This window comes from Mustela lutreola, chromosome 3, assembly GCF_030435805.1.
Source record: "Mustela lutreola isolate mMusLut2 chromosome 3, mMusLut2.pri, whole genome shotgun sequence".
Taxonomy (NCBI): domain Eukaryota; kingdom Metazoa; phylum Chordata; class Mammalia; order Carnivora; family Mustelidae; genus Mustela; species Mustela lutreola.
In genome coordinates, this window is record NC_081292.1 from 103,924,389 (window position 1) to 103,950,655 (window position 26,267).

Below are 26,267 nucleotides of genomic sequence, written 5' to 3' on the forward strand. Positions count from 1 at the left end.
AGTTCTCATCTATGAATCCTTAAACATATTCATCATGCACATAGAATTTTTCAGCTTGTTACGTTTCTGATAATTATTCAAGGTCTGAATGTAATATTGAAAAACCTGAGGAAATTAAGAGTTTAATTATGGGGAATGCATCAGCACAAATTAAATGTTTTGCATTAATACACACCAAAAATAAAACCAGAGTTAAACAATCGATCAATTGTTGGAAATTCAGATTCTTCTAATAATATCAATTGTTTTCCTTGGACTCAATGACTTTCAGTAAAATCTCATGCTAATTGGAAGACAGAGGTTAGTGAAAAGACAAAATTATAAAGCTTGAAAATATTATTAAGCCCTCTTTCAGTTGTAATGCCCTTTCCATAAAAGTAAATGCTCTTTCCAGGTTTTGTGTTCATGTACTTCTTTATTGCATGGTCTGTCTATAGTGAAGAATGTGTTCCCCTCATTACCAAGCCTTCATGTACCTAGTTAAGTCCTGTGAGTAATTCTGGACAATAGTTTATAGAATAAAGTTGCATAAATCACTACCTTTAAGAATAAACCATGGATCCTCTAGCTCTCACTTTTTTTTTTCAAGACATGAAAGGTCCTAGATTTTAGAAGGCATGACCAAGGAGGGAATCAGCCTCAATCCTTGGGATACTGTGTAGAACAAAACAGCCCAGAACAGTTTCCCAGTCCCCTAGGAATATGAGGTGAGCAAGAATTTAGCCTTTATAATATCAATATCCTGAAGATTCAGGGTCTGTGCCTTGTGGTAGTTCATGTTAATTACTGTGACTTCTATAGAAATTAACTCTGCAGGGGGAGTGTAGTTAAAAAATTAGCCCTGAAATATGTCACAGGTTTCATGCTCAGTGAAGGACATTTAAAAACCAATTTTAAAGGTTTGGGAATGTGGTAAATATTTGGATAGAACAATCCACGGCAACAATCAGAGTAAAACATGATTTTCTCACTCAGGTCTCCCTGTAGCATCACTAAGGGAGTGAGCACTGAGTGAGCAGGTGGGGAGGAAGAAAACAATAAAGGGTATTTGAGACCCATAATTGAAAAGAACTTTGCAGCACATTAGTAGCACTAGATGGGAATTTGAACCAATAGATTAGAGTCTTACCAGAAAATGGGATAGAATATATTGAAGTAAAAACAATACAAAAAACAAAACAAAAACAAACTACCAACAGCAACAACAAAAAACACCGATTTAAGGTCTCTAAAACTTAGAAGAATGCAAAACAGATATATCTTTTAAAATCTCTTTTTGGATGCATGAAAGCTCTCAAAACTATAAGGTATTTAGAAGAAAAGGATCTTGGTAGAAAGGAAATATCCAGCTATTTGTCTTCTATTCTGCTCATTTTCCTCCATGAGCCATTTGCAGATTCTTAGGCTCTAGAGGTTAAGGAGTTGAAATAAAGGAGCATTTAGAAGGCTGAAAACCGGGAAACCCAATGTGGCGAAGTTTGTTAAGCAGCAGATTCTTAGTTTCAGCTCAGGTCTTGATCTCAGGGTTGTGAGATGCAGCCCTGTGTTGGGTTTCTGCTCAAGACTCTCTCCCTCTCCCTCTTTCCTTCCCCCTGCTCTGTGCTTGCTCTTGAGGGCTCTCTCTATCTCTCTCTAAAATAAATAAATCTTTGGGGCACCTGGGTGGCTCAGTGGGTTAAGCCTCTGCCTTCGGCTCAGGCCATGATCTCAGGGTCTTGGGATTGAGCCCCACTTCTGGCTCTCTGCTCAGTGGGGAGCCTGCTTCCCCTTTCTCTCTGCCTGCCTCTCTGCCTACTTGTGATCTCTCTCTCTCTCTCACTCTGTCAAATAAATAAATAAAATCTAAATAACAAAATAAAATAAATAAATCTTTAAAATAAGAATGAAAAACTCTGCAAAGTTGGTAACCATGTTACAATTCTGAGGATACAAAAATTAGAATTCAGAGCAACTGAGCCACAATTTGAGGATTCAGAGTTCTAAACAGAAAAGAAACATAAAGAAGTGAGCCCAGAATTTGGTACAGTGTTTTTTCTCAGGAAGAAGCTGACTCATAGTAGGTGGCATAGAATCAGAAAAGCAAGGCAGGAAGTGGTGACTGAGGGTCTCTGACCAAAGATTGGAGCAGTATAAAGGTGCTTGGGGCCAGGGTCAAAGGAGGGGGTCACAAATTGTAACTGAAGCTCTCCCAAGGAACATTGGCCTTGCTAAATAAACCATATAGACTTTGAATTTAAAGTCCCACACTGTGTTTCTAAAACACAGCCAAACTGATAGTAGTGAATACACTTGTAACAATTTACTTTACAATGATGCTATTCTTGATGAATTTGTAATTTAAGGAAATTTGCATTATTTCAGGTTGTGATCATAAAAGGTACACTGACTTGTATGACACCATTTAAAATCCTTATAACTGAAGTTGTCATAGCATATGACCTCACTTATATATTTCTGTTCTATTTTCTTAGCTCTTATGAGGTTCCAAGAACTGTGCCAGGTAATAAATATATAAGGTAACTAGGACACCACTTATTTTCTCTAGGAGTTTTAAGTCTAGTGGGGAGACATCTACAAAAACAGATACTAGACTAGAGGTTATGTGTTATGGTAGCAAAAATCATGGGGATGCTTAAAGACAAAATTATCAAACGGTGGAAAGGGCTGAGATGCCCTTCAACAGATGAATGGATACTGAAGATAAGGTCCATAAATACAATGGAATATTGCACCTCCATCAGGAAGGATGAATACCCAACTTTTTTATCAACATGAATGGGACTGGAGGAGATTATGCTGAGTGAAAAGAGTCAAGCAGAGAAAGTCAATCATGGTTTCACTTACTTGTGGAGCATAAGGAATGACATGGAGAACATTATGAGAAGGAAAGGAAAATTGAATTGAGGTAAATCTGAGGGGAAGATGAACCATGAGAGTCTGTGGACTCTGAGAAACAATCTGAGGGTTTTGGGGTGAGATAGGGGAATGGGTAAGCCTGGTGGTGTGTATTATGGAGGGTATATATTGCATGGAACACTGGGTATGGTGCATACACAGTGAATCTTGGAACACTGAAAAAATAAAATAAAATTTAAAAAAGACACATAAGGAAATCACTGTCTGAGGCTCTATGTGTGAGGTCATTGTTACCTTATTCCCATCACTAGGGAAAACAGTAACCTTAACCATTAGGTTCCTTTGAGGACTAAACAAGTCATTAGCACTTATGTTTAAAACTTTTTTGATGTATAGAGATATAGATGCCTATAGCTATATACCTGCATATGTATATGTACTATATATGTCTATGTAGATGTGTTTTATCTATACTATATATAGGTAATTATATCTATGTTTATATCTAATACATCTACTCTGTATCTATATATATTGCATAAAATATTGTCCTCATTTTACAGATTAGAAAGCTGAAATTGACAAGGCCAGGTGAAATTGACAAGGCTACAAAGCTAGTAGTAAGTGAATGCAGTAGAACTCAAAACCAGATTCACAGCTATGGACAGACACTCCATGATTCAAGTACCTACAATAAGAACAAAAGAAAGGAAAAGTACAAATTGGCAACGTAGGAAGATCCTCAGCTCAGGTCCTCCCATTGACTCACCCAATCTTAAAATCATTTTTCTCAGAAAAAAAATTTGAAAACTAGATGAACTGTTACCCAAAACAGAGAACAAAAGGGTCATTCAAGATGGGTAAGAGAGGTAGAGACATAATCTCAATAAAAACCCACACCTGACAGATTGAAAAAAAAATAGAAAGGGATGTCACTGGACAGGTGTTTCTCCCAGAGGATCAAGAAGTTTGTGTCCAACATTGGATACCCCAGAGCTTTGGGATTTGCACCAGAGATTTGAGGCCCCGGAATAACTAGCTTGGAAAGCCAAAAGGGCTGATATTCAGGAATCCCAAAATGCTACAGAAAAGTGAAATTTCCTGAATGTAGTTTCACTCACCCCTAGACCTATAGAGGGTTAGCTCCTTGACATAGGTCTTAGTGATATATTTTTGGATGTGACTCCAAAGGCAGAAAAGACAAAACCAAATAAAACAATGGGACCACATCAAATAAAAAGTTTCTGCACAGTAAAAGAAATCACAAACAAAACAAACCAAAACAAAACCAAACTCATAGAGATAGAAGACAGATTGGTGGTTGCCAGAGGGGAGGGGGGTTGGGATGAGTGGCAAAAAGGATGAAATGGGTCAAGAAGTACAAACATCCAGTTATAAAATAAGTGAGTTGTGGGGATATAATATATAGCATGGAGAATATTGTCATAATGTTGTACTACTTTTTTTAATGATTTTATTTATTTATTTATTTGACAGAGAACACACATAGTCAGAGAGGCAGGCAGAGAGAGAGGAGGAATAAGACTCCCTGCTTAGCAGAGAGCCCGATGTGGGGCTCGATCCCAGGACCCTGAGATTATGACCTGAGCTGAAGGCAGAGGCTTTAACCCACTGAGCCACCCAGGTGCTCCAATGTACTTTTTTTTTTTTTTTTTAAATGACAGATGGCAACTACACTTACTGTGGCACTGTTTTTGCAATATACACAAATGTTGAATCACAGCATTATACACATAAAACTACTGCAATACCTGTATGTCAATTATATCTCAATGAATATATATTAAAAAAAATGTAAGGAAAAATTAGAAGACTAAGCTTTTGGCTTTACTTGTATCCTTAACAATGACTAGGTCAGGGATGACCATTTAGTAACCTTCAGCTGTTTAAATAATTCATGTTTCTTTCACTCACAGTAACCTGTGGTATAAAATGAAACTTCAATAGTGGTCATAAACTATAAGCATTCTGGTTCGGTTCTCAGTTATGAAATGGTAGAACACTCAGCCAGCCTCATAGTCCAGTTCCCTGAATGTCATAGTCAGGGTTCAAGTATTTCTAGGCACCACAAAATATTATCTTCTACTTTTTCTAGACATACCTCTTGGTTCTCTGCTCTGAAGTTTCTCACCACTACCAATATTTAGGCATGTAGTTCAATATACCAACTTTCTGTGGTTTTTGGGGGGATTCCCACCATGGACTCTATCCCTTGCATCTCTCATACTCAGATGTGGTTTCTTACTTCTTTGAAGAAAGAAAGTTCTATCCCGTTTTGGTTTTGAAAGAGCAAATGCTCTCCTGCAGGCATGTTAGCAGAAGCTTGTTGAGTGCTCTTTGTTGTTGTTGTTGTTGTTGTTGTTGTTTTTAATCTTATTAGGTAGACCTATTTTACAGGTATGCAGGTACTGGCCATAGAAATTGATTTCAAAAACATGCTGAATGACTTTAGGCTCTAGCTAAAATCTTGTCACCACTCCCCAATATAAGATAGCTAGTATTTGAAGCTGTGTCACATATATATATACCTGCACCTATTCTACTTCGGGAATTTTCTTCTTTTATATTTCTTAGAAATTATAGACTCCCCTCTTCCTGTGATCCTTTCAAATATGTTTCACTCACATTTGAAGATGCATACAAGCTTTGATGCTGTTTCTAAAGTCAGCCATTGCATTTATTTTTATTGAATGGTTGATAGAGATGACAACTGAAGAAAAAATTGTTGCAGACCCTCTTGGCCCCATCTTTCTCAGAGTAATTCACTCTGCAGTGTGGCTTCTGTTGTATGGGTAATTGAGTGTTATGATGATGCAGTTTTGAGATGGGAATTTAATGTCTTCACTGATGTGGATATTGTACTAACATCTGGAGCAGCCTGGATTCTACAGGTGAAGACCACAAATACATCCATTCAGCTCTCTGTAAGCAAGAGTCTTCCAGTTTGTTTTTCAAGCAAGTGGACCAAACTGTAACCTTGCCATCATACCTCCACTTAGGACCTCCAGACAAAAGTGTGGTCTCTGAGTGAACAAGAATGGTCAGCCCCCATACTTAGGGGTTGTATGTAGCATTTCCATCTATTCCCCTCCATTATTGTGCATCCATAGCAAAGCTGGACTAGGTTGTGAGAAAACCCAACTGGATGCCATAATTTCCCCATCTATTTGCTCCAAGGTATGCAGGAGGCAGCAGTAAAAAAGCTGGAACAGTATGCTAAGCAGAACAAGCCGGATGGAGTCAAATAGTACATGGCAGCACTCATATTGGGATTTTTTTTTTTAAGATTTTATTTATTTATTCGACAGAGAGAGATCACAAGTAGGCAGAGAGGCAGGCAGAGAGAGAGAGAGAGGAGGAAGCAGGCTCCCTGCTGAGCACAGAGCCCAATGCGGGATTCGATCCCAGGACCCCGAGATCATGACCTGAGCCGAAGGCAGCGGCTTAACCCACTGAGCCACCCAGGCGCCCCCATATTGGGATCTTAAAAATAAAAAGGTCAAAGTCATAGAAACAGAGATTAGAAAAGTGGTCTTCAGGGTTATTTTGTGGAGAAAATAAAGAAAGGATGATAAAAAGATATAATAAATTATAAAATGAAAAAGATCTGAAAATCTACTGTAAATTTGGTGACTATAATGGATAAAATTTTTGTCTCATATGATATACATTTCCTAAAAGAGTAGAACTAAAATGAAGAGAATTCTTTTGTAGTTGTATACGTGTATCAAATGGCCACAATGCACACCTTAAATATCTTATGATTTTATATGTCAATATACCTCAACAAGGAGGAAATTAAAAAAAAAAAAAGAAAGAAAGAAAAAGAAACCTTGCTTATAGAAAAGTACCAGATATCTATTATTAGACATAACCAAAAGGTAAAATCCAGAATTTGTGTATAATCTAAGGGAAGCCTCTGGCCATTACAACCTGAGTTGATATTTAAATAATGTGAAAAAATTTCCATCTAAAATGGAACCAGAGGACATAAAATGGAAGATCTTATGCAAATCCCCTAGAGAAATAAAATTTAAGAACTGGGAGACTGATTTTCCACAAATTTCTGATTTATAGAAATTTGATAATGTTGAAATTTCCGTAAATGATAGGGAGTCAGTCAGGGGTTGCCTCATAACAATGTTAGGAAATTTTTGCTTATAGTTTCTAGAGATAAAAACAAGGACTGACCCAGGTCAAGCTGATCTGGCAAGTAGACTGAATTGAGCTTTATTTGTGTGACTGGACAGTTTTGTCTGATTGGGGAATTTTTAGGATTGGTATCATTTTATTTTTGATTTTAACAAACTGTAACTAAACTTTCTCCTTTTTCATTCCTTGACCATGAAAATGACCTGCTCCAAATCCTCAGTAGACTCTCCTGTAGCTCACAATAGTTTCTGTGTCCTGAATTGCAATTCCTATTATTCCTGAATAAACTTATCTCTTTGACAATTCTGAGCATGACTTGTCTTTCTTTCTTTCTGTCTTTCTTTCTTTCTCTCTTTCTTCTTCTTTCATGGACAATGACAGTCAAATCCTTTAGAAGAGGGAGAAATATCAAGTTAAGGTTAAACAGCAACTTGACTTTATAATGATTACTTTTACTCATTTGATCACTTTCCTCCTTACATGATAGTGATGAAGTTTTAGAATATAGGTGAGGTTCGGTAAGGTGAGGTCCAGAGCCAATGACGAAGAAAGAATTCTCGAGACATCTTTGGTGCAAAATGGTGGTTTATTAAAGCACAGGGACAGGAAGAATGGGCAGGAAGAGTGCTGCCCTGGGCTTGTGAGGGGTGAGGGATGGCAGGTTATGTATCATGGAGTTAGGGAGAGGTAAGGAAAAGGGAGGTTTCAATAGAACTTTCATATGCTAAAAAGGACTTATAAAGATACAGGATGCCAGAGGCCTTGCAATTGCCAAGGTCGTTTTGCCCTCTAGCAAGATATTAACATTAAGATGGATGGGAGATTCCTAAAGAATGTCACAGGTGTCCCACCCAGGAGTGGGGATGGGGGAATGTTGCCAGGTGTCAGCTTTTGCTTTGTCCTCAGCCAGCCTTCTGTTCCCTCATCATTCCCTCCTGAATAGTTTTGACCCTTAAGTCTTTAAGATTGTTGAAGGTGGAAGGTCTCAGCTTCTGTAACATCTTCCTGCTGACCAGGGGCAAAGAGTTGTCCCTACCTACTCGGGTCAACACTGGTCAGTTGAGGAATGTGTAGGGGAGTTACAAAAGACAGAGGCAGCTGAGTTCAGGTGAGACTGCTCAGGTGATCTGCCCAAGTGGAAAGGATCATTTGTGGGAGTTATGGCAGAGAAGGAGTTGACACCAGGTAAGGAGACATGGGAGAAAACAGCAAAACATGATTAGTGTAACAAAAAGAAAATGAAGCTCAAATTAAGTTTTTTGCTAGTTGACAAAAAACCCCTTTTCCAGTCCAGGAGTTTAATCAATCATTAAAGGAGAGAGGGACTGTTTAAAGTGCTAACTTGTGTATGTCAGAACCCAAAAACTATTTTGTGATCATCTGGAACATAATCATAGTATTTTGTTTTTGCGTTAGCACAACTTCTACCTTGTGTAACGGTTAAAACATTCAATTCCATTCTATTTTGTAAAGCTACTTTACATATTTGTATTACTATAGCATTTTAATAAAGAAATGTTACTTCAAGAGTCATTTAGTATTGACCATGTACTTAGTAATAGCTTTCATGTGCCAAACATCCTCCAGTTCCAAAAGGGGAACAAAAGTGAATATTATTGGTCATACCAATGAGACAGAATGAGTTCACCACTGTTTTAAGTTCTGGAAGGTTGGCCAGGTTGGTAATGGCTTAAATAATGCATTTGTGATTCCAGGCAAAACCCAGAGTACAGTGGCCTGTCCAGCCTGGGGGAAATCATGAGCATGAGTTAGAGTCATATAACCATTGGGTACCTCTTAGGAAACAGTTCTCCAATTTTCGGTTTCTGTCAAGGGCTATTCAGTTTTGGAGGGCCTTTTCTTTTCTTTTTTTTTTCTTTTCTTTTCTTTTCTTTTTTTTTTTTTTTTTTAATGTGTAATAAAAGGTAGTCCATTGTGACTTTGTAGGAACCAAGGAAGTCCAAATCTAGGGACGATTTTCCTTCATGAAGTTTTTGTCATCTCCGTGGCCTTTTTGCTCAAGTCAGTGGCCTGGCATAAACCCAATATTACTTTCATTGGTTCCTAAGGTCATATCCTCTGATGTCCTTTGAAGTGAATTACAGCTATCTCCTTAGGTAGGTGTACAGCCTTAAGAAGAGTAATAATTTTAGGCCTGCATTTGACTGTGGAGTTATGGCCTGATTATAAACTCTTCCGAATTGCTCCATGGATGTGTAGCAATGGACTAGGAAAGCATATTTGGAGCCAGTATTAATATCAATTTGTAAGACTTTGGCAATTGCAAAGTGCTAGTGAGCACTATGGCATAACCAGCTTTACTTATTCTTTTAATGAAAACTACTGTCATTAGTAAACCAACTGTCATTTGTATTTTTAATGGGGGCATCTTAAATCTGGCCAACTAGAGTAAGCAATATCAATAACCTTTGAACAATTTCTGCTCTATAGAGAAAGAAACACAGTGGTCAGGTTGAGGCATATGGACAACTATGTTTAAAGTTTTAAGTATTATTTCTGGCATATCTGTAAGTGTAGCCTGGTATTTAATAAAAGTTGGCCTCCATCATCCAATAATGGCCTTTGGTATTTAAGACATTTTGAACCTGAGATGAAGTCATTATAGTCAGGGACTGTACCATAGTGAGCTTTGAGGCTCCTTTTATGAGGAGGGCTATTCTATGCTTAGCTAAAGCATTTGTTTTCAATTGTACCTCAATAGAGTTGGCTTCTAGGATAAATAGGACTAAGGGAAGACAACCTTTAAGAAGGCCTTTGAGTGGGCCAGCCTTAACAATATCCTGATTACAAAGGATCACTGGCAGATGGGAAAAAACTTGTCAGGAGATAAGGGGAGTCCCACATGCATCATCCAATCCAATCATAAAGAAATTGGGGTCATCTATTATCTCCACAAGTCCATAGTTAATCATATGGAGTGGGGTATGCTTCTGACTTTTAGGCAGTTATCTTAGTCCCACAGAATTGGTAAAGATGTAAGTTATATAATTGTTGGGGAATCAATCCCATTTTCCAGTTGTTTAAATTGTTATGTGCCCATGGGGTTCTGTTATTATCCCCACAGAATAATCAGCAAAAGATTGTCTATATATGACTTACTGTGGTAATTTTTCTTAAGTTTACCTCTAGTTACTTAGCTTAGGTAAATAACAAATATTTATTTTTTTTCCTTCTTTTTTTTTTTTTTTTTTTTTTTTTTGTTTAGAGATCACAAGCAGGCAGAGAGGCAGGCAGAGAGAGAGGAGGAAGCAGGCTCCCCGCTGAGCAGAGAGCCCGATGTGGGACTGGATCCCAGGACCCTGAGATCATGACCTGAGCCGAAGGCAGCGGCTTAACCCACTGAGCCACCCAGGCGCCCCATATTTTTTTTAAAATTTTTAATAACAAACATTTAAAGACAATCAAACCTAGAACTTAATATCCACAAAGGTGTGTTATTGAAACATAATTTTTCTCTCTAAAATAACCCTCATTTCCAGAGATAACCAAACTAGGACTAATTTATCTGAAAAACAAGTCCAGTTTAAACAAATTTGGCCTAATTACTTACATAAGTTCAGCAAAAATAGTGAGTGATCAAATAGATCTTTAAGAATCTGCTTTTGCTGGAGGGGTGCCTGGATGGCTCAGTGGGTTAAAGCCTCTGCCTTCAGCTCAGGTCATGTTCCCAGGGTCCTGGGATTGAGCCCCACATTGGGCTCTCTGCTTTGCAGGGAGCCTGCTTCCTCCTTTCTCTCTCTCTGCCTGCCTCTCTGCCTACTTGTGATCTCTGTCTGTCTAGTAAATAAATAAAATCTTAAAAAAAAAAAAAAGAATCTGCTTTTGCTGGAACTTCTTATAAGGAATCTCTAGGTTGAACTTTAAGTAGCCTCTCCAGGCCAGAAGCCAAACCAAGTACTTGCCATCAGACATGCCTGCAATACCTGTCAATTTGGGCAAATTCCTCTTCCTGATGTCCCCAATGTATCCTGAGGTTCCTGCATCTACCAGTGACATTCTTTACTCACCTGGTGAGGCTGCAGAGAAGTCTGTAAACAAGGTATCAGTCCAACAGTTCCAAGGGGCTTTATGGCTCCAGGTTTCATAAAGTCAACCTGAGTTCCTTAAAGCTGTCTGGTCATATCTGAGTCTATGCATGTCTTTCTCAAATATGACATTCCAGCCAAAGTCCTGCTAAAATAACCAGTGTTTCCAATGGTGTCCTGTTACAAGGAGAACAGATTCTTATTGAACTTATGCAGAGGACTGATTGCCATGGAAGAATACTTGCTGTGACCCTTTGAGTTTCAGAGGATTCAGATAGAAAGAAAAGTTGAATGCTTTGATTTTGATTTGTTTACAAATGAATATTTTTACACTTCTGTAAGTCACAGATAACTTAAATAAAATTTTCCTTAGCGTGGAAGAGCAAACATTAGAGAACCAGCAATGTTTAAAATGAGACACATTAAGAGACACAACACTATAATCTTTTAGTTCATTTAGTCCTACGTTACTACTTCTGGTTTAGTTTGAATGCAGCTTTAGTTAGTTCTGGAAATTCTTATCTATTTCAGTTTTAGGATTTTTAATATATCAAATACCTGTATTTGTCCTAAAAGTTCTTTATATGAATCTCCTTTAAGGTGAAACTCATTTTACAAGAGAAAGGCCTAATGAGTTAAAGAGATTTCATTTACAATTTAAAGCTTGTCAACATTTGCTAAAATCTTATAAAATTTTAAAACACATGCCAAAATATAATTAGGGATGTTAAAGACCTGATAATAGGCAAAATGTGAAAAATGTTTTTTCTGGACAGGCAAAGAGGAAACAACTGCTTATGTTTTCTACTTAACAAGATTAATTTAAGAAAACCATCTTTTTGAATGGAGACAATGTTAATCTTATACCAATGTACTTTAAATCCTGTTTGTTTTAATCTTAATCTGTCCTGACCATACCTAAAATTCCATTCTGAAGATTTCCCTTCACAAACCTTCTACAACTTTCCTTTGCATTTAGATTTTTGTCCCAAGCCATTTCCAAACAACCATCTCATTTAGAACAAAATTACCTTTTTTCTTTAACAAAATGCATTCCCATTCCTTATCTTTCTTACATATCTACTTTTTCATATACAGAGTTGTTTCCCTTATTTCCATTAGTCTTAGTTACAGTTAAAATTTTTTACTCTTAGAAACACCTTAGTCTCTAGTAAATTATTAACCAGTTGTGAACTGTTATAACAGAATTCTTTAAATGGCAGATTTATGAATCAGTTAAGCACAAAACATGTTTACCAACAGATTTAAATATTCTTATTTTCTTGGTGTAAGAAGTCAAAAGCACAAACCTATATCCAGTAAACAATGACTTAGCATTTTATGCTATTTGAAAATAGATGTCCAAGAAATTTAAGTCCATTTATCATCCAAGCAAAATTTTATAAAATTTCAGGTTACCAAAGACTTTGAAAGCTATATGAACAATTACCCATGAAAACTGAGACAATGAATTATCGGTTTAGTCATCTTTTTGCTAACAACCTGGCAGAGGTAACACGAGGTGATCTGACCTTCAGTAAACCTTGATAGAATAAAAAATTTTAAATTTACTAACCCTCCTACACTGTTGGTGGGAATGCAAGCTAGTGCAGCCACTCTGGAAAACAGCATGGAGGTTCCTCAAAATGTTGAAAATAGAACTGCCCTATGACCCAGCAATTGCACTATTGGGTATTTACCCTAAAGATACAAACGTAGTGATCCAAAGGGGCACATGCACCTGAATGTTTATAGCAGCAATATCCACAATAGCCAAACTATGGAAAGAACCTAGATGTCCATCAACAGATGAATGGATCAAGAAGATGTGGTATATATACACAATGGAATACTATACAGCCATCAAAAGAAATGAAATCTTGCCATTTTCAACAACATGGATGGAACTAAAGCGTATCATGCTTAGCGAAATAAGTCAAGCAGAGAAAGACAACTATCATATGATCTCCCTGATATGAGGAAGTGGTGATGCAACATGGGGGCTTAAGTGGGTAGGAGAAGAACAAATGAAACAAGATGGGATTGGGAGGGAGACAAACCATAAGTGACTCTTAATCTCACAAAACAAACTGAGGGTTGCTGGGGGGAGGGGGTTTGGGAGAAGGGGGTGGGATTATGGACATTGGGGAGTGTATGTGCTTTGGTGAGTGCTGTGAAGTGTGTAAACCTGGTACAGACCTGTACCCCTGGGGATAAAAATATATGTTTATAAAAAATAAAAAAATTTTAAAAAAGACATGTCTATCTTAATTAAACCAACAAACTTTACTTAGTTTAAATACTGATTTGTGTTCCACCTGGGCCCATCCTATTTTCAGTATTTACCTGAGACACGGGTGGGGAAATCTAGAGTGGGGGGTGTTAGGTCCAGGGGATGCTCTTATTGCTCCTTTACAGTGAAGAGAGAAGGAATTATTGTGCATGGTCTAGAGACCAGTCATGTAGTCTGCACCCATTTTGGTACATAAACACAAGAAGGGAGAGACAGAAGAAACAAAGTGCTGTCAGAAGACCCAGAAGGGGTCTTATAGAGCTTATTAGCCCCAACAGAGAAGTAGACACCATGTTTTCCTACCAGCAGGGGGGAGGGGTCAGGCAGTCCACATCGGGCCAGAGAAGACAGGGAATTTCCCCAAAACAAAGGGAGTTTCGGCAGCTGCTTGGGATTATTTCTTAAAGTCTCTGTCTCAAGTTAGACTAACCCCAGTTAGCTCCAGTTATAGCCATTAACATGGGAAATGAGTGAGGGAGAAGCCCCCACATCTATTAGGAGGAACAGAGAGAGATAAAATCAGAGTCCCCTTTGTTAGGGATGACCTATGTATCCTCCAGCAACCTGGGTTTACTAGAAGAAGGCTTGTTCACATAACTATCATCCAATACATCAGGAGGGAGTTTACTAGCTGACACATTCGGGCAAACACATTCTGCAAAAGGCCCTTAGGTCGGGGTCCTGGTGTAGAGTAATGAAGGCCTAGGCATGAGCAATGAAGGTTCCCTAGGTCCATTTGCCCTGTTGACTGCAGAGGTTATCTAACTGATTGATCCTATGGAGGCCATGCAGTGTTACAGGAGCTCAGTCCTTTCCTAAGTTTTGCAATCCAAATTATTTCCAGTGGGTTAAAAGGCATCCCAAGGTAGAGTCCTTGGGAACCGAAGAAGCCTACTGAGACTGTGCTCCCAGAAAAGTAAAGAAGGTCCATTACCAAATCCCCCCTGTCACCTGGGTGGCATCCCACACAGATATGCCAGAGGTTCCTGTGTGTCAAAAGCGACCAGAAGTGTCCCTCAAGACATCGCTATTGATCATGATCCTGCCTTCCCCAGGAAGGCATTCCTGCCATGAAAGGCCCTGGAGGGGTGCCAGTGCCCCTACCCTTTCCCCTCAGCCTCCTAGGCTGCTGATGGGTGCCTGGTGAATGGACCAAAATACTGTGCAGTGCCATGCCATCATCTGTCCTGAAGATTGCATACTATTTTGCCATTTTAACCCATGGAAATACTAGAAAAGTTTGGCAAGGGGAAATTACCCAATTTTATAGCTTTAAGTAGTTAGTAGAGGACACTGACAAGAAACAGTAAAGACTGAAACCCATCATGTCTATATATGACATCATGTCTATATATGACATCATGTCTATAGGACATTCCATACATGTGGTCCTTACAGAGAACTTCCCTAGGAAACAGCCCCAGCTGTGCTTTAATTCAGTCCAGTACTGTTTCAGCCGGCTCCCAGTGGAGGGCCCATGGTCAGAAGTGGCTAGTCCAGGGATGTGGAAGGGCTCACATTAGATCAATCAGGAGGAAACCTCACACAGGAGTCTTAAGATTGGCAGCCATCCTGGTGTCTTAGGTGGTTGTCCTGTGCCCAAGAGAGACAACTTTATGTCAGAACAGGAATAAAGAGAGGGCATCAAGTTTCTGGGTATAAGACCCTACCATCCCCACCAAGGTACTAACTTGCAGCCAAAAGGCAGAAGTAGCCACAGGCTAGAGGATTACAACCTGAGCAATCAACATGAAAGTGTTCCAATAAGACTGTACTCCTTGAAAAGCCTCTGAAATGAGACTTAAGGAAGAGGAGACAAAGTTCTCACCAATTTTGTACTGAAATTCAGAGTCCAAATGTAAGGACTCACAGCCCCACATTGGGTTCCAAATGATGAAGTTTTAGAATATAGGTGAGGTTCGGTAAGGTGAGGTCCAGAGCCAATGACCAAGAAAGCGCTCTTGAGACATCTTTGGTGCAAAATGGTGGTTTATTAAAGCACATGGACAGGAAGAATGGGCAGGAAGAGTGCTGCCCTGGGCTTGTGAGGGGTGAGGGATGGCAGGTTATGTATCATGGAGTTAGGGAGAGGTAAGGAAAAGGGAGGTTTCAATAGAACTTTCATATGCTAAAAAGGACCTACAAAGATACCAGATGCCAGAGGCCTTGTCATTGCCAAGGTCGTTTTGCCCTCTAGCAAGATATTAACATTAAGATGGATAGGAGATTCCTAAAGAATGTCACAGATGTCCCACCCAGGAGTGGGGGTGGGGGAATGTTGCCAGGTGTCAGCTTTTGCTTTGTCCTCAGCCAGTCTTCTGTTCCCTCATCATTAGCATGTGTTTATCAAATTGCCTAGCCCTACCTATTGGGGGAAATCTGGTGGCAGGAGGAAAAGAAGAAATTTATTATTGATATGTAAAATTGGTAAAGAGAGAATGGATTTTTTCCCACTATCATTAGCAATTGATAGAATACGGAAATTTAAAGAAGAAAGAATCAGCCCACATAAAATTAAATCATAATTACAATTATAAAATATTTGTTTTCAAATTGCTTTCTTTCAACTTATTCCATTTGGATACTAAGAAAGAAACTAAGAAATTATAAGAATATATATTCCATGTGCACATACCTCTAGGTTTTAGTTTATTTAGTTCAGTGTTGCTTGAATAAAATATGGATGGGGATGAGTGACCTCAGAATTTACCTCTACTTTTGAGTCAAAGAAATTATTTAGAATCCCATGTAAGAGCTGTTTTAAATACATCTAATGTGTCTCCGGAAACACTGTTATTGCAGATGGTGGAGAGTCACATTTCCTATTTCTAATAATACCAATAAGGGTAATGAAATTTATCAGATGTTTCATGAGACAAGAGAAAGTGCTGGCTGCAGCCAGATAGAACGAGGAGAAAAAGGACACCAGGGTAGCATGGGAATGGATTCCTAAGAAAATTAATGTGTCCCCAAAGGGCTATCCACTACTTAATAATAAACATGTTTTGAGAAAAATGAAAGTAACGCATGTGCATAAGGGCAAGAAGTTCATCAAAACAACTCTACTAAGTGGCAAAAGATATCAACTAAGAGGTCAGGAGGTATGTGGAATAGAAATGTGGGCATTACAAAAGAAGGAGTTAAGACCTTTGAAGTGTAGGAATTACCTTCAATACATTTGCAAACCTTATCCTATCTTCAAACACTTTCTGGCGCCCCACTTCTTCCAGGAAGGCCTCCCAGGAAATTTACACTCACCTTAGCTCAACAGGTGTTGCCTAGGTCACTCATGTGACAATAAATCCTGTGTTTGCAAGCCTTAAGGATCCAGCCAGGAAGAAGGGAGAAACAATTCACATATAATACTTCAGGGAAGCTTACATCTCTTCCTTTGGAATGACAATTGTATTCTTCAGTCAGTTGCTTGGGGATAAAAGTCATCCTTAACTCCTTTTTTTTTTTTTTTTCCATACTAAAAATGTCATGTGTTTTTTTTTTTTTCAGCATAACAGTATTCATTATTTTTTCACCACACCCAGTGTTCCATGCAATCCATGCCCTCCCACTCCCTGCCCCTTCAAAACCCTCAGATTGTTTTTCAGAGTCCATAGTCTCTCATGATTCACCTCCCCTTCCAATTTCCCTCAACTCCCTTCTTCTTTCTAACTCCCCATGTCCTCTATGCTGTTTGTCATGCTCCACAAATAAGTGAAACCATAGGATAATTGACTCTCTCTGCTTGACTTATTTCACTCAGCATAATCTCTTCCAGTCCCATCCATGTTGCTACAAAAGTTGGGTATTCATCCTTTCTGATTTTAATTCCCTTTTATTCTAATAGATTTTACTTTTTAGAGTGTTTTACACTTATAAAAACAGAACAAAACAAAAAACTGTGAAGAACAGTAGAGGGTTTCCCCATATACCCTATACCCAGCTTTAACATGTTACATCAGTATGGTCAATTTGTAACAATTAATGAACCCATACTGACTTATACTAACTAAAGTCCATTCTTTATTCAACATTCCTCAGCTTTTAAGTACTATCCCCTTTCTGTTGCAGGATCTCATCCAGGAAACTACAATGTATTTACTTGTCCTGCCTTCTCCTGCTCTTCTTGACTATGTCTGTTTCTCAGACTTGCCTTGTTTTTTGATAACTGACAGTTTTGAAGAGTCATGGTTAAATATATTGTAGGATGTCTCTCTATTAGAATTTGTCTGATGTTTTTCTCCTCATTAGACAGGGGTGACTGGGGAGGAAGACACAGAAGTAATGTGTGATTTTTATACACCATATCCTTGACTCTTCATTTCCTCTCACAGTCCTCAACCAATCTATTAGCAAATCTCATCAGCATTTCTATTGGCATATTTCCAGAGTCAAATCAATTAGCAACACTCTACAACCACCACCCTGGTCTGTGTTCTCATCATCATTCTCTTGGATGATTTTAGTAGCTTCTTCATTGGTCTCCTTTCACCTCTCCCCCCACAGAGAAACCAGAGTGAGTTTTTAAAAATGTAAGTGAATCCATTTCACTTCTCAATTCAAAGCCTTCAGTGAATTCCCTTCTTACTCAGAGTAAAGGTCCTAAACTCTACAATGGCCTGCAGGGCCCTGTGTGATCTAGTCCTTTCCGTGTTTGGATCCAGGTCTAACAGTTCACCTTCACAATCCACCCTTCTTTTCTCATCCACTTACATGGAGGTACTTCTGGTTCACAGTTAACTTACATCTCTTCTATACATTTCCTGAGAGAATAATGGAGCCACAGTGAGATGCGAGACTCTTGCACCATCACTCTTTATGTCTGATATATATATTTTATTGATAGACCTCATCAGCTGAGGTTAGAAGTGATATTTTAGTACTACCAACAGCTAAACTAATCAGATTTTAAACTTGGTTTGCATATCATATGCCATAAAATAATTTGTAATTTATCCTTATTTACCCATCCTAATTTATCAAGATCTCATGAAAATAACCCACTAGAAGAAAGGCTCCCAGGCCAACCCTACTATCTAGGATAAATAAAGGAATAATAGTCATCATTTTTTTTTCACTAGCCATGAACCAAACACAGTGCTAACTTCATTATATGTGTCATATTTACTCTAAGGCATGCCAGTGGATTTCCATTCCATGTGTTATAAAATGTGCATTCCTTACCCTGGCAGACATGATCCATGGGAGCTGGCCCGTCTTCTGCTCTCCACCTCACCATGTTTCTTTCTTCTTCCTGCTCCCTGTATTTCAGCCACATTGGCCTTTCTATTCCATCCTGTCACATTCAACACAATCTGCCTGGAATGCTCTTCCATGGGATTTGATATAGCTTATGTCTCTACTCAAAAGTCACCTTCTCTGATACACCAAGGATCTTTAGAAGACTTCTGTTTTCTTTACCACCACAAATTACTTGTTGAACTCATGAAAACTTTCTCTTTGGAAGTGACCATTCCCCTTTAAGATTTCTTACACCTTCTTAGTGTGTACAGTTACCTTGTGGGGTCTATAAGAACTATTTTAAGAAGTAGCTCTCTTCATACTCATATATTTCTTACTAGATTAAATGCTTGTTGATGAAAAAGACCATTTTTAAAAGACAAATGTTTTATACACATTTATAATTTTCTCTGTGCACAGAAATTGTTCTGAAGGTAGTTACTCAATCATATTGCTTGAATTACAAGTTATACATGATGATGGGAAAATTCTCCAAAATATGTATTTTAAGTAAAAGGCAAAGTACAAATGATAAGAATAGGATGTTTAAAACTGAGTAAAAAAGAAGTTAAACATATCATTAGTGTTCACTTCTATCTGCCTAAAATCTTTAGATGAACACACATTAATAAAAACATGTGGTTTCCCATGTTCAACAGTGAATAGTCACATAGGGACAGATGTGGGAGTGATTTTTTTTACATATTTTTTTCTGAATATCTGCTATGATAATACAGATAATATATTATCTATGAATAAATAAAAGAAGCTAGGGATATAAGTATGTAGAAAAATACCTGGAATAAATTACCATGACTTACTCTGTAAAGTTAGACTGTAGGTAACAGAAGATCTTTGATCTTAAATTTGACAGATCTTTTCCAAGCACATGGTATTTTTGTTATTAAAATGACTATTTAGGGGCACCTGGGTGGCTCAGTGGGTTAAAGCCTCTGCTTTCAGCTCAGTTCATGATCCCAGGGTCCTGGGATTGAGGCCCACGTTGGGTTTTCTGCTCACCGGGGAGCCTGCTTCCCTTCCTCTCTCTCTGCCTGCCTCTCTGCCTACTTTTGTTCTCTGTCTGTCAAATAAACAAATAAAAATCTTTTTAAAAATGACAATTTACAAAAGCATAAATCTGACACTTGTAAATGAGTGTACAAAAAGTTTAAACATGAATAACTTAGAGCACTATGTAGCTTCAAGTGAAACAATCAATGGTCAACATTCTTTCAAGCATCTGCAGGTTTCAACCCCTATATGGGTCACTAGGTAGCAATTCATCTATGTACAAATTTTCATTTATTGTCTTATGTCTTTGGCTCCATGTTATAGTCACTTAATATTGTTATAACAACTTAGGATGAAGTTACTGACTGAAAATGCACCCTTTTATGATCTTGAGGTTGTGTATGTTCCAAATCCACATACAGCCTGGCTTGGGCTGCCTCTTCCATGGAGAGTCTCCTGAGGTAAAATATAGCTGCAGGGTGGGTCTGTATTCTTTGCCAGAGACTCTTGGAGAGAACTTACTTCCAGGTTCAATCAGGTTGCTGACACTATTTAGTTTTATTTTATGAGTTTACTGTCACCTGGATATTTTAACCAACTTCTAGAGGCTACCCACATTCCTTGGATTATAGCCCCTAGTCATGTTGGGTACATATGTCCCCATTCTTCTTATCTGCACTTGTCTAACTGCAAGCTGAAAAAGTCCCCTGCCTTTAAGTGCTCAGATGATTCTGCTGGATCTGCCTGAATAATCCAGAATAACCTTCTCATCTTAAAGTCAATCCCAGTCAATCCCAAACCTTAATCCCATCTGTGAAGTCCCTATTGCTATATAACTTAACATATTCACAGCTTCTGGGGATTTGGATGTGGCTATTTTTGGTGAGGTCATTATTCCTCCAGTTGAATTCATGTGGTTCTCTTATGATCACCCCAAAACTCATTGTACCTGAGCTATCCAAGAAAAAGGAGGTCATCTGAAACTCTAAATGTACAGTACTCATACTCTATGCAAAAGTCAATCAAAATATGAGGTGAAAATTGTTATCAATATTGGGCTTCTGTTTTCTTTTTCTAAATTGTTCCCTCTGGATTTGTAATGCTGTGTAATAATGCTAATCATTAATTAAGCAGCCAATAGTTTAGTACCAAACTCTGTCACTAAATAGCTATGACTTTAATTTAACTACCTGGGCCACTGTTATTTTCATCTCTATTTGTTCTGGATCAATCAATCAATCAATAAATAAATAGTGTGATGATTAAAAAATTGAAAAATTGAAAGTTGAAAAAAATCAGACAAAATTAAAGAATTCATACTTGTTCTTCCAAATATCTCACCTTGGGAATCTGCATTACATAATGTTATAATACAGACAGCCCCTCAGAAGTATATTTCATTGCAAATATGAAAGTTGAACTACTTTTTAAATTTTACCTAATCATATAAACCCCATTTAAATGTTAGGCTCATAGTAGCATGTCCAATATTCCTCAATTTATTATCTTCAACAAATTGCTGGATGTATTGTTTGCTTCCACTTTGCGATCATTAATTAAGATGTTTTTGGTGATTGAACATCTCCCCACCCTGACACACCTCATTAAGAACCTCCTGGTACCAGAATTGTTGAGCTATTTATCTGTTCCAGTTGGCCTCAGTCTGTCAGCCCCCTTGCCACATGTGAGAGCCTCATCAAATCTGACTGCAAACACAGTCACAGACCAGATTCAGATATTGTCTGACCATTGCAGACATCCGGAGAAAACACAGTGAAATCAGCACCCTCTAAATGAAGGTTAGAGTCACTGAAAGTCTAGAGCAAGTCTTTGCCTATAGCTCTATAGTCCATGGGACAATTAGTATGAGGTAAGAGTGGGGTTGGAGAGAGTGAGTATGTTTGAGAAATGCTTAAGTAATAATATTGACATGACTTAGAAATGAAATGGCTAGTCCAAAGGAAAATTATTGCCACATTATAATTTGTTTTTGCCTTCAATAACTGGATGGATAATGATGGCATTCTCTTAGAGAATGTAGAAAAGGCCATGTTTCTTATGTGTCGGGGGAATGAGACTAGTGAGTAGTAGCAAGTCTTTATTTATTTTATTTTATTTTATTTTATTTTATTTTGTGACAAGTCTTTTTTAATGAAATATGTTAGATGTTTCTCAGGAATATATAGATAGTGATGTCCAGTAGTTTTATTGTTGTTTGTTTGTTTTTTCAAAACATGGTTCTAAAATTCAGGAACATAGATACTACACATAGTGATTAATGCTGTATAGGGAGATGACCCCTATCACGAAGAGGGTGTATAGAGTGAAAGAGCAAGAATGTCTTAGGAAGAATCCCAAGAAATGAATGGAGATGGTAACTGTAGCCAGGGGTATAGACCTATAAACCTATGAAACTGGGAAGCAGTAGCTTCCATGTGATGAGAGCATTCATCACCAGTGAATATTGTCAACTAATCGGAACATAATACTTTATCTTTTGTTTGAATTTTCTTTATAACTTTTAGTCAGCTTTGTGTGTAGACAATAAACATATTATAGAGAGCTCTGACTGTGAACTAGGGTAAGCCTGGGATGAACCACTCCTTTAGTTGGTGGCACTGAGCTTATGTTACTTCTCTAAGCCTTGGTATATTTCCATGTTCTACCCAGAGGTTGATACCTTCTTCATAGTATGAAAAGTTTTGCTGGTATCATTCAGGCAGCAAATATTGCTCCCACTCATTTCAAGTTAGGTGGGGTAGGGGTCACACTTTGGTCATTTTTGTTCATTGCTATAATCCCAGTTTCCATAATAGTGCTTTGGATGTATCCTATAAACTTTATTTAATTAATAAGTAGTAGATGCTCTCTTTGTGATCACTAACATGTATGACCTGTACAATTTACTGTTAGGATACATTCTCATGACCAGTATAATGCCCACTGAAATGTTTGGAGAGATAAATGGGATTTCCAGAATTTAATCTTAGAACAGGAAGATTGATAATTTAGTTATGGATGATTTATGTAAATTTTTTAGCGACTAAAAACTGTCCCTGAGTCATAGATATGTTTCAATTCAAATTATTTGGATAAGGTTTATTAAGAGACTCATGTATTTATGGAAATATGCCAGATGTTTTAAAAGATGCAAGGAAAAATATGAGAGATACTGTTACCTAGTAATCTGCAATTTATTGCAATAAAAATCAAATGGCTTGCTGCTCCCAAAACTTAGGAAAAGTGAAAATGGAAGTTTGGCATGCAGAACAAAGGCAGCAATTAATCCCTTACACTGATTTTTTTCGAGCTAACTCTACCCAAGGCAGAGGGACTGATTAGTCACCGAGAAAGGAAAATGTAATACCATCAGTCAACACAACAGCAACTACATGTACAGCATTTTCCATTTGACACAATCTCTTTCACATCTTTTTGTTTAACTTCTACAGTCATCTTGAAAAATCAAATAAGTTTCAGCTCATTCATGGATGGATTTACCAGCCACTACTCACACTGCACCTTGATTCTGGTGACTGGTCTTATAATTCATGCACTATTCTAGAGAGAAATATAAAAGACATTACATAAAATGTCCTCATTTTAAGAGATGAAAGATGGAGAAATTAAAACTTAATAACATTAAATGTCTCCATGTGAACAGCTTTCAGATTTTATAAACTATTTTTCCTCATTATAAAATACATGTGTACTGTAGAAATTTTAAAAGTAAAGAAAAACTAAAGACAAGGGAAAACACTATAAAATATTTAACTAAAATTTACGTGATGAAAATAGATAAACCTCCAGTCCTGAAAGACAAACAGAACAGCTACTTGTATCTCTTTAATGGAAATCTCAAAATGGTATTACTAAGTGGACTTCTTCCAAGTGTTGATTCAGAGACCCAACTGGACCTTTCTTACACTGTGATTTCAAATAAACGGAGCACAAGCAAAGACAATCAAAAGAACATGGAGGAACATGCCTGGGAGATTTCATGAGCCAAGCTTTAAACAGTACTTTATTTTAGTTCATGTTCTGTTATTGGTTAGAACTAAGAACTTGTCTATCCTACAAGCTAACCCCCCTCCTTAAGGACCATCATGATAGTTTGCCTGCAGAAAACCAGCACATAGAGCTATATTCCATCCAGGAAATAATCAGCCACAGAGAACTGTTTGTCTTTTAAACTAAACAACACTTTTTTCTTTTGAAATCCCCCTCAAAGGAATTGCTAACACTTTGCAACCAAACATAACGTATAGGCTTGTGGAATTACTGTGTCCTATACCTGAAGCTAATGTAATATTGTATGTCAACTACACTTCAACTTAAAAAAAAGGACCAAAATGAGAGAGACATAGGGAGAGAGAGAGAAAGGGAGAGGAGAGCTTGTTCCCTCTTCCTCTTTCCAAGAACACTGAGAATTGTCCATGTGAGCACAAAGTGAGAAGGCAACTGGCTATAAACCCAGAAGGGGGCCCTCACCAGACATCAAATCTGCCAGTACTCTGATTTTGGGTTTCTTATCCTCTAGAACGATGGGAAACAAATGTCTATGATTTAAGCCACTCAGTCTGTGGTATTTTATTATAGAAGCCAATGCAAAAAATGAGTGTCACACAATAAACCTCACCCTTTTTTCACACATCTGTGAAAGTCTATTGAAACTAGTGATGGGAGATGGGTTCTTAGAGCCCTAACCCACACATAACTGGGCCTTGCTAATTTCATCTGAGACTTGGCTTTATTTTCATCTTGAATGCATTTTCTAGCTATGTCCATAAACTAGAGAAGACCAATTCAGTCAGAAGCTAGAGAGCTCTGTCACACAAGTCAGAGAAGTAGTGATAGGAGATAATGTACATATGTATTATAACAACATTTATAAAAGCAAAACATGAAAATAAGCCCAGTGCCAAATGCAACAACATTTATGCTCTTGCTAAGTTCTTAAACTGTATTTGAAACTTTCAACCCTACCTTTTTCCCAGAAAATTTCCTTCTCTTGACTTCTGTCACATGACACTGCACTATTTTCCTGTTTTTTGGGTCCTTGGTAGGCTCCTCTTCCTCTGCCTTTCCATCAGATGTTGGATTCTGGTCCCAATATTCCTTTCTCATATAACCCATTTTCCCTGGAAAATCCAATCAACTTCTTTAATTTCAATTCTTGTCCAAATCCTGATGATTTTCAAATATTCCTCAACTCAGATATCCTCCTGAGTTTTAGATGCATCTCTTCAATTATCTAGAAAACAAATCTAGGGAGTTCCACAGGCAATCACATTTTTTTTTTCCATAAAGAAAGCATGGTCATCTCCTTTCCACATCACTAAGTAGACTGCCTTCTGAGGTTTTTTGTCTTTTTTTTTTTTTTTTTTTTTTTTTTTTTTTTTTTTTTTTTTTTTTAGAAACAGAAACTTGTGCCCCACTCTTCCTCTCTCTCATTCTTCATTAATCAGTCCCAAGCCCTGTCAGTCTGACCTGCCTGGTGCCCTTTGAATTAAATGTCTTTTCCTACCCCTAATGCTGTTGGTTTAATTCTGTTTAATTCACCATGATATTTATTAAGGGCCATTGAAAAATTTCCTTAACTGGTCTCTTTCTAGTTTCATGCCCTCTTTTAAAACGAGCCTCCACTTCTGTATAATCCTTACACTGCAATCAGAATATCACTAAAATATAAACTCTTATATGCTATTTTTGATGTAGGTGCCAGTAAATTGGTGTTTTTACACTGTCAGTATTGGCCGTCGTCAGAGCATAATTGTGCTAAAACAGTAACTTCTCTCCTTCTGATGTATGTCCTCATTATCAAATGTCCTCTTTAACCATTTGGAGTTTCTATATGTTCTTGAATCTAGGAAAACAACAGAAGTCAAGGGGTAAGGGGAACATTAAATCCCAATGTAAGACAAATTATAATTTAGTTAGTAAGTATAAAACCTTACTGGGCATTTGAGTACTCACCCAGGATAATTTGAAAATGAGCTCACACCACATTGTTTCATTCTTAAGTTTACAGTTCTTGGAATTGAGGTCATTCTCCCTAGGTGTTTTGAGTATACTTGCTTTAATTGATTCTAGTTTGACTTCTGTGATTTTTTGAAGTTATTAAGCTGTAGGGTTTTTTTTTTTTTTTTTTTTTTAAGTTACCTTATGAAAAGGGAAGTACTGCATTTGTATCCTAGCTGTAAGTTTAGGGCCTCCTAAAGCAATATTCATCATTATACTACTGCACTTGTGGAGGCTCGTTTTAAAAGAGGGCATGAAACTAGAGGAAGCATAGCAAAGTAACAGTGGGGCAACTCTGAAGTGGAGAAAAGCCTTTTAATCCTGAGCTTTAAGATATTAGAAGAAAATGTTCTTTATATTTCATCATATTCAAGATATAAAGCTTCTGTTATCAGATATATTGAATTGTAAGCAAATAACCAGGAAGAAAAAGTAAAGAAATAAATTAAGTCTCTCATTTCTGTAGTGAGAAGAGCTCAGAGGGTGAAAAGAACATGTTCAAAACACTCTAGGTCCAATAAACATAAAGCTTTGCATCTATGTGATGTATTCAACAATAGTATTTTTAATCTATCTTATACATATTCATTTTATCTCCCAGTTTCCATAGGTTAGGGGTGTATCACAGCTTA